The sequence below is a fragment of the Micromesistius poutassou genome, assembly GCF_964030765.1.
Source record: "Micromesistius poutassou genome assembly, chromosome: 9".
Lineage (NCBI taxonomy): Eukaryota > Metazoa > Chordata > Actinopteri > Gadiformes > Gadidae > Micromesistius > Micromesistius poutassou.
Window position 1 is genome coordinate 16,593,008 of NC_140279.1, and position 9,032 is coordinate 16,602,039.

Sequence of the window (9,032 nt, forward strand, 5' to 3'; positions counted from 1 at the left end):
TGGTGAGGTTACCCTCCTCAAAAGTGGATCTGCAATCCTGAAGATTTTGTACATAAATGTCTGATAAGTCACTCATTGACTGCGTTTTTATGCTGGAGCATAATCGTGTAATGAACGTATTGAATAAAGATTGGATTAATGTAAACAGGTTTATTCGATCTGCTTCGCCAAAAGGATCGTCTCAGGACCGGATTTGCGAAGTCGATAGGATAGCTGGGCTGGAGCCGGTCATAGGCGGCTATCTACCTGCATGTGTACTCGATCGTATCGTATTGCCGGGAGTTCGCGTCCTGCGCATGCTCGAGAATTTCGGCCGGGGATTTCACCCGGAAGTTCTATCGCCACCACCGCAGCAAAAAGCTCCATTTGTTCCCTCATATGCATTTGTATACAGTGAAAAATACACAAAATGTACGCTACTGTTGTCTCGTCAAACTCCTCGTACGCCATCTTTGTTTGTATGCCGCCAGATAGTTTGCTGTTGCTTTTACGTTGCCGTGAACCAGAAGTGGCTCTAGTACCACTTGTTGAAAGGGCTACAGTGCCACCTAGCGTAGTGGAGTCAGCCAGGTCTCCGACCATTATTCAAATCTGATCCGATGTATGTATACTCAGACAAGTGACAGCCCCCCCGTCGAGTGGCAACATCGTTATATGGCTTAATCCATGATAAGTCGATCTGGTCCGACCATGTAACCGCAATCACTGTCACCGCATTAGGTACCACAATGGGGATTGATCTAAGGACACACTGCTGGAATCCCTGGAATTTGCAGAATTATGATTGTATTATAGTATTATTATAACACCACAAACTGGGTCTTCATGATGACACCATTTGGCTCTATGGTAACCGTTCATTGGGGATGTACCGCTTATTCCAAAGGTGTCCCCAAAGAGAACCAAACAGGAATCTTGGAGATTTCCACTTTAAAGTGACCAAGAGCTTAAAATCACGAAAGTAAAGAAAAAAGTGTCGTAGGGTTGTATCTGTAAGCCACAATCATCCGGAACGCTAGGACGTATTCGTGTGTGGACGCTCCGGTAGGGTCGCTCCGGGGTCGTTTGGCTCTGACAAGTTAACTGACAGCCTCAGACGTTCTTCCCTGTGGACCAGCTCCTGCCCTACAGCCTCCAGAATCTCCTGCTGCATCAGCGCTCTCGCATACACACGTACACACCCTCTGGTGCACATGCACTCACATGCAAACACACAATGAAACACAATCACACACACACACACACACACACACACAGAGCCCGTATGGTGTGGCTGGTGTCCGGTGTCTCTTGGCCGTGGGGTCAGCCTCTGGCTCCGGGCAGGGCATGAGGTTTGGATCGGCTTGTTCCTGCTCCGTCTCTCCCAGCGGAGGCCCTGACAGAGCCACCTGAGTCCCATCTCTGACCACCAGCTGCCCCCTCCAGGCTGAGCTCCAGAGCGGCTCGCTCCATCTCTACCAGCAAATACATGTTCCCCCTGCATACACACGCACACTAAAACATACAAACACACACACCCAGCTGCAGATGTCTTTGGACACACACACAAACATATGACAGGAGGAAAGACAGCACAAAACAATATATATATATATATATATATACAAAAAGTAACAAAAAGTACAATAACCCCATCAAACTACACCTTGGATGATTTACCATTATAAGATAAGATATATATCACATAGCAGTGTGACAAAGTAAGATAATGGGAAAATAAAAATTTGGTTTGATCTTTAACAACAATTTGTTTACCAGGAAATTGCAGGCTTAAAAAAAAGACAAAAGGGATTTTTCTACCTGGACCCTATTTGTCGATAATTGTGGACACATGAAACAATTTGTTTTCATTGGTCCTGTATTGAGTGAGAATGCTGCAGCCGTAATAGGTGAAAAGGGGCTGCAATGTAATCCTTTGCCATTGAAGGTCCTGTAAAAGTGCTTGTTTTTGCCACTGACTCCGATTATATTCTAACATTATTGAAAGGATCCCAACAGAGAAATAAACCGTGCCTGTTTGGTATTGTGTCCAACCAAGTCTAGCTCGATGAGAAAATTAGAGATTGTTGTGTGAGTGCAGAAAGCATAGCTTTGTGTTAAGGGGGGGGGGGGGCAGGAGAGTTGAGATCATAATGACAAAAGGGAAAAACCTGCAACAACGCAACAATGAGGTCTCAGAGCGGACACAGCAACAAACAGACCGGATATCAAGCGAAAGGTAAAGAAATTAATTTTACTTCTCTGTAGGGAGCCTTTCCATGATGATGGAATAGAACCTGTGAGCAGTCAAAACAAGCACTTTTAGAGGGTGTTAATTGATGGGGCGTATATTGTCCCCAAAGGATCTCATCGCAGCTTGTTTTAGCGCACTATGGCATTAGCATTCTCACTCAATACTGGACCGATTTCTAAAATTGTTGCCTGCATAAGTCCCTTAGACGCAAAAGGAATGGAAAATATGGTCCACGTAAAAAAAATCACCACGTTTTCCTTTTAAAAATTACTTATTGATGTTTTATGATCTGTAATAAAACTTTAAATAAAGTTCTAGTAGGACTTTATTTAAACCGACAGTTAGCTGTCACAGCTTAACAACTGTAGAGATTGTAAGATTGTGATCTTTTTTCTTTAAAATGCAATAAATAAAGATTGAGAGCAGTCTCAAGGGGCTGGCAAGAGGGAAAATCTGAGGCGCTCTTCTGAATGATAATTTCGATGACTGCTGCCAAAACAAGAGGTCATATTGGCACAGAGCCAGGATGTCTACAAAGGAAAGAGATAAATTTAGTTATTACGAAAAAAGGATGAATCTATTTTTACTCTCTCCCTTTCCTTCATCTAATTTTAGATGAGAACGATTCTTGTTGGCAACAAGCGCACATCCAATCAGGCCCCCAAATGGCTTGACCTGTAGTCACTGAAATTAAGAAAGAGTTTATATTGAAAAGGAAAATTTCAGTGTTTGCACAAAAACATGCACAGAAAGAATAGTCAATAGTCAATGTACATTTAGTCAATGTACATTTGCAGTCATATCAGGGACTTTGTGAATAAGACGAAATTTAAAAAAAAGCACAAACCATATCCCAACAACAGTGATTTTGTCATTAACTTAATGAGGCGTTTCACCTTTGCTGGTTTGGCCCTTCTCAGTTCTGAAAGCCTTAAGAAACACTACCCAGAGACGTCCACATCATCTGCCCTTGGGTTTCATGCTAACATCCCAGCATTATGCCCATAATTGGCCATTAGCAAGTATGTGGATACAACTGCCACAATTTTCCTGCCATTTCCTGCCCCGCGGGGATATTCTTCTACTCGTGTGGGAGTAGAAGAACGGGAATGTAGTTTGGGGATGATTAGTGGGGAAAGTCATATTTTTGCCTGACAAGTCATCTTTTACTTTTTCCATGAAAGAAATATGTCACATAGTGCTGGACTATGCTATGATCCATTATATAGCCCTACTATGCTATGCTTAAACGTTACTATTCAATATGTAATGCTATCTAGTTTCATAGGTGTAAGATATTCAGGCATTCAACCAAATTTCAGATATTGACTAAATATCATATGGTTCTTTGTCGTTATGGAATTTGGGTACTTTTCAGTGCCTCAAACTTTCTGGTCATATTATATCGAATCATGATTAATAGTACAAATATAACGGTTATGGAATATGCACAACAAATTGTCTTTTTCATTAGAAAAATTAATTAATAAACAAAACAAAGAATGACAAACAAAATATGTTTATACATTGCATGGATGAAATGTCCATGCTATTTATTCATACTCATTACCGATGACTATGACATATTGCAAACCTCATTCCGTCTGAGAGAGGTTTTAAATCACGCTAGAACAAACTCAGACTACACATATCATTCAAGATGTGAGCCACGAAGCGAGGCAATGTTTGTGTGGAACTGGACAATATATCACCACAATAACAACAGTGATGTTCACCCATTTGTCAAACTGATTGTCCTAAACAGGACGCTGATTCAGGAGATATAGTTATGAGAATGACATCACACATAGATTACACTTTTTTTTCTGGGTCTTTGAATCTGTATTGCTGTCTTACTGTATTCACATCGCATTATTTAAAGTGAATGATTTGCGTTTGGATATGAGCACCACCATTGTGTCAAATATTATGGGATGCCATTAAAATCCTCCGGACAATCGAGCTGCAAAATGTAAACATTGGCATTGATAGTAATTACATATAAATGTACTAGAATTAGTAGCACCACAAAAAATACAATACTTCTCAAGTCACAGTTTCACCTTACCACAAACTGGGTTTAATGGTGTGCTTGCTTGGGTCAAGTTGTGTCACTTGTGTGTTTAGGCTCACTGAGCTTAACTTCTTTTGCTTTAGTTTAGGCAGAAATCCATGTCAGTGTCGTAAAAAACAACAACTTTTCCCATCAATGCTCTGGTGTTCTACTAGCATATTGTAACTACTTCATTCACATCCATTTTGACCGAGAAAGCATATCTTCTACACTACAGTCATCCTGTGGTGTCCTGTGGTGAAAACAAAAAGGTAGGTTGTAAAATTGAAACTAAAACACAAACAAAAGAACTGAATTGTTCAATAACTGCAGGGGTGAGCAAGCGAGGGCTGAAACAGAAATGTAATATCCTCAGTGCATACAGTAGGTTATTGGTGAAAACGTCTAGTGTTGTGTAATGTTATTAAAGCTTTTTCCCCCAAATCCTGACACCAGTTTCTCCACCACCTTCCTGAGGCTAGAGCAGAGGTACTGTCTGGTTCAATATGGCAGGGGAGCAATTATTGATTGCTTGCGGGTGCCTTAGCTCCAGGCCCTGCTCATAGGGTATGTCCCAAAATTATTTCTTACTTACTCCTCCTTCCTATAGTCACTATAGAATAACTATGGGAACACAGAGAGACCCTGTGTGCTGTTCCTCCATCTCTAGAGGGATCAGATCAGTCCCTCCAGCATCCACAGTGTACTGTGGGCCCTTAAGCTACTTACCCTCTTATTGGTTTCCAGGGGTTTGATTTCTGAGTTAAGCCCTGTTAAGTTTGTCTCTAACTGTATTCGTTTTTCACCCTGTGGCTTTAATATTGTTGGCCACTTTTGTCCAAGTTATGATACAAAATTGAAAATATTGTTCGATTTTGTTTATCTGAAAGTACACATGAAGTTCACGTAGCTAGAAAAACTTAGGCTTACATCATGACTAATTGCCCATGGACATCCACAATAAACGTTGACAACAGTCAGTAATAATGTGATGGGACAAAGGAATACCTTGGGAACGGTATACTGTTAACTGGTAAAAACCCAGTGACACACAAACACACACACACACACACACACACACTCAAACACACACACCGGCACACACTCACAAGAGTCCTTCTTCATAACGTCCGTCTGTGTCCTGGAGCGAGAGCGCTCTGACATCTAGGTGCAGGTGTCAGCAGTGTTAGTGAAACCAGGGGAAGGACTTGTGTATCGTCTTGACCTCGTGCCTACAGTTTAGTAGCAATATAAATGGAAATTAGCTCCTTCAATGCTGGGGAAAGGGTTTAGAAACAATTACACTGCCAGGATAAGTAAGCGTGATAAAGTGTCTTCTGACTGTATTACCCTGTATCTCATTGTACCAAGAGAGGGAATGTGCCTTTAGTGTTTGTTTTATCTACTGATGTTCCCCCCGCATGCACACACACACACACACACACACACACACACACACACACACACACACACACATACACACATGCACACATGCCCGAACACACACGCAGGCCCGCACAGCCACACACACACCCACAGTCTATTACAACCTTATCGGAGGGCGCTAATCATGCATATTCTCTCGTACTAATGTAGCGCCTCGCACATGATATTAATTTAATGGCACTGTTCTCATCTCTTGGTCACCAAAGCAGAGCCACTGAGCAGGGGGATTTACATCTCACTGAAGGTCAATGATAATTGTCAGAGGAAGGATAGGTCTCGGCAGCGACCTCAATATTTATTTTCAATAGCTTTTGATGTTTATGTGGTCAGCTATCAGGTCACAGGTCTGTTTACTCTAGCCCTTGGCGGCCTCGCGTGTGTACGTTTCCCTGACGCATCGGTACATGACCTCTGCCAGACATTGACGATAGGAACATAGAGCGCAATGACACACCCTGCCAACAGGGGGAGGTAGATTCGATTTTGTGGTGACAATTTCCAATATTTCTTGAAGCATCATAGCATTAACAAAGAGTAATTTGTTGACGTAGTATAAACAAGTTCATATAATATAGGGATGGTATCCCACTTAACTCATTCATCAATACATTTAGGTGGTTAACAGAACCTGTGATCAATATAATGCTGCAACATTACAGCCGTAGCATGCAATGAAAAGCAATAACACATTTATGCAGACAAATAAATACCAGGTAAAACAACCCACATTCGTTTGGAAATGCCATTGAATAAAAAAGCTAGTAAGAATGTGTTTTCCATCATTATTGTGGATATGTGATTGCATAGCTGAGCAGGTGCCCTGTGACGGCGGTATGTCAGAGGGGGAAGGTCAGTCTATAAATAAGCCTGCGTCTTAAGCCTGTCTGGACCTGTCACATCGAACCTGAACTGTGCTTGTCAGTTTTTACAATGAAACACCACAGATCCACCAAATATAGGGTTCAAATGTATCCTCAGTCCAACAATAAATAACACTGTTATAATCATGTACTGTATATATATATATATATATATATATATATATATATATATAAGGAAGATAAATTAGCCTAGAAGATTAAGTTCATCTTTATACCAAATATGGTATTCCTTCCTTCCAGATTCCTTCCTTTCAGAAAGATATTTCCCCTCAACACAACTAAATAACAGTCTTGTGTGTTAGTTAGTTAGTTAGTAGGATGCTCAATACGTCATTCTTTGTCAACTCACCAGGTCATCAGATGCATGCAGGCCTGTATTACCCTGGAAATCCAGAGTTCTCACGAGAGCACAATTCGAATTTGTTCAGCGAGTCACTCTGGGAACAAACAATATACTCACTCCCCGATGCCCCTGGCCCAGAACATTAACCAATCACATCATTGTATCTGATATAGGGCCAAAAGTGTTGCTGTTTTACAGACCGGATACGGCAAGAGTCTTATCTATTGGTTAGCTCCCCTTGTATTCTTCTGATTGGTCGTAGTGTTATCCATTGCGTCCAGTGATATTTTCAAATGTATGCTTGGTTCCGCCCCTTGAGTTGGGCCATTTTTGCCAGACCCTACAGCTTTCTAGATGTGGGTCTGGATTTCCAGGCTAGGCCTGTATTGTATGCGGCATAATATTTAATAGAATATGAAATATGACTTAAAGTATTGGTACACCACATCTAATCTGCTCAGGAATCATAAATCAATGCATTGTGTTTGTAACATTAATGAGGTAATCTTGTTTAAACTCAGAGTGCATTATCAGATTAGTTTATGTTTACCGTATTGATATACTGCCCTGTGTGTTAGAGACTACATGGAAGGAGAAGTTTGATTATACTGTGGTTATATCATTAGCATGGATATGTTATGAATCCAGCTGGGTTGATTCATGAACCAAAGGTTTAGTGTAGAAAACAAAAATAAAAATAGTTTATTTATTTCCTCTGATCATATGGTTTTCTCATTCAATAAAAGTGAATATTTGATTAGTCCAAAGTGTCCAAACTCCTCTAAAATATTAACCCACATATGTATACATTAATAAATAGCATTGATAAAGCTACATTTCCATAATTTCTTGTTGCAGTACAAAAGTGTATGGTGTTCAATAAATACACCTGTAAATACCACTCCAGTGAATGGTGAGGTAAGTTCATGAGACTTGGCCAGAACCTGCTCAGCTCAAGATAAGCGCAGTGAAAATGGGTTTTACAACACATGTATCAATGGACCATATATGCTGCCTATCATAAACGAAAGATGGAAGAAATGTACAAAGTTTTCAACAGAAAATGACAAGCAGAAAAAACAAATAATCCGATGGAAAATACCTTTGATTTTCTCCCTTTTGGAAATCTGATCTGGTGATTTCACTAGTGCACAGTCCAGTGACATAATCCAGATATCAATATTGTTACATTCTTCCAAAGAACTAAAATAGTCTGCTAAAAAAAAGCTGATCTGATGTTCTGTCACACAGTTTGACTTTGTTCTTTATCAATTGTACTAAAGCTGATTTGTTTTGCAAATGCATCTCTATATTACTATTTCTATTTTAATAATCTATCCTCAATCCTCTCAGTGTATGTGGTATCTCATATCATCATGTCATATCATCACTATATTTCTTATTCTATTTCAATAATTTATCCTCAACTCATATCATGTCATATCAACAAGTAATGCATCTAGTCCTACGATTTTCCATTGGTACAACACGTTGTTCACCTAGACCCCTAGACCAGACTCAGGTCTGTCAATCTTGGCTAGTCTTGTGACCTTGCCACTACACAGCAGTAATTATCATCTGACGTACATGTGCACACTCATACACACACACACACACACACACACACACACAGTCACACACACACACACACACACACACAGACACACACACACACACACACACACACACACACACACATACACAGTGTTCAGGATGGTTGTGGAGAATCACAAACTAAAGTATATTTTATGTACTGAGATATAATTATAAGAAAGGTTTGGGATAATTCAAGTTAATTAAGTCAAATAAATCTTATTTGTAAAGCCCTTAATAACAGTTACAGTTTCAAAGGGATTGCGTGCCATTTATTTATGACACCCACTAATCAGCCCCCAAATGGCACCAAAAAAACTCCTTAATTAACAGGAAGAGATCTTGAGAAGGAACGCAGGGTGGGGGATCCCTCCTTTCATGAAGGGAAAGGAGTGCAATGGATGCCGTCATTGGCATACAAAGTAGAATTACGAGCTAAATAATTTTGAAAAATAAAAAAATAAGTGTGTTGTCCATGGTGAT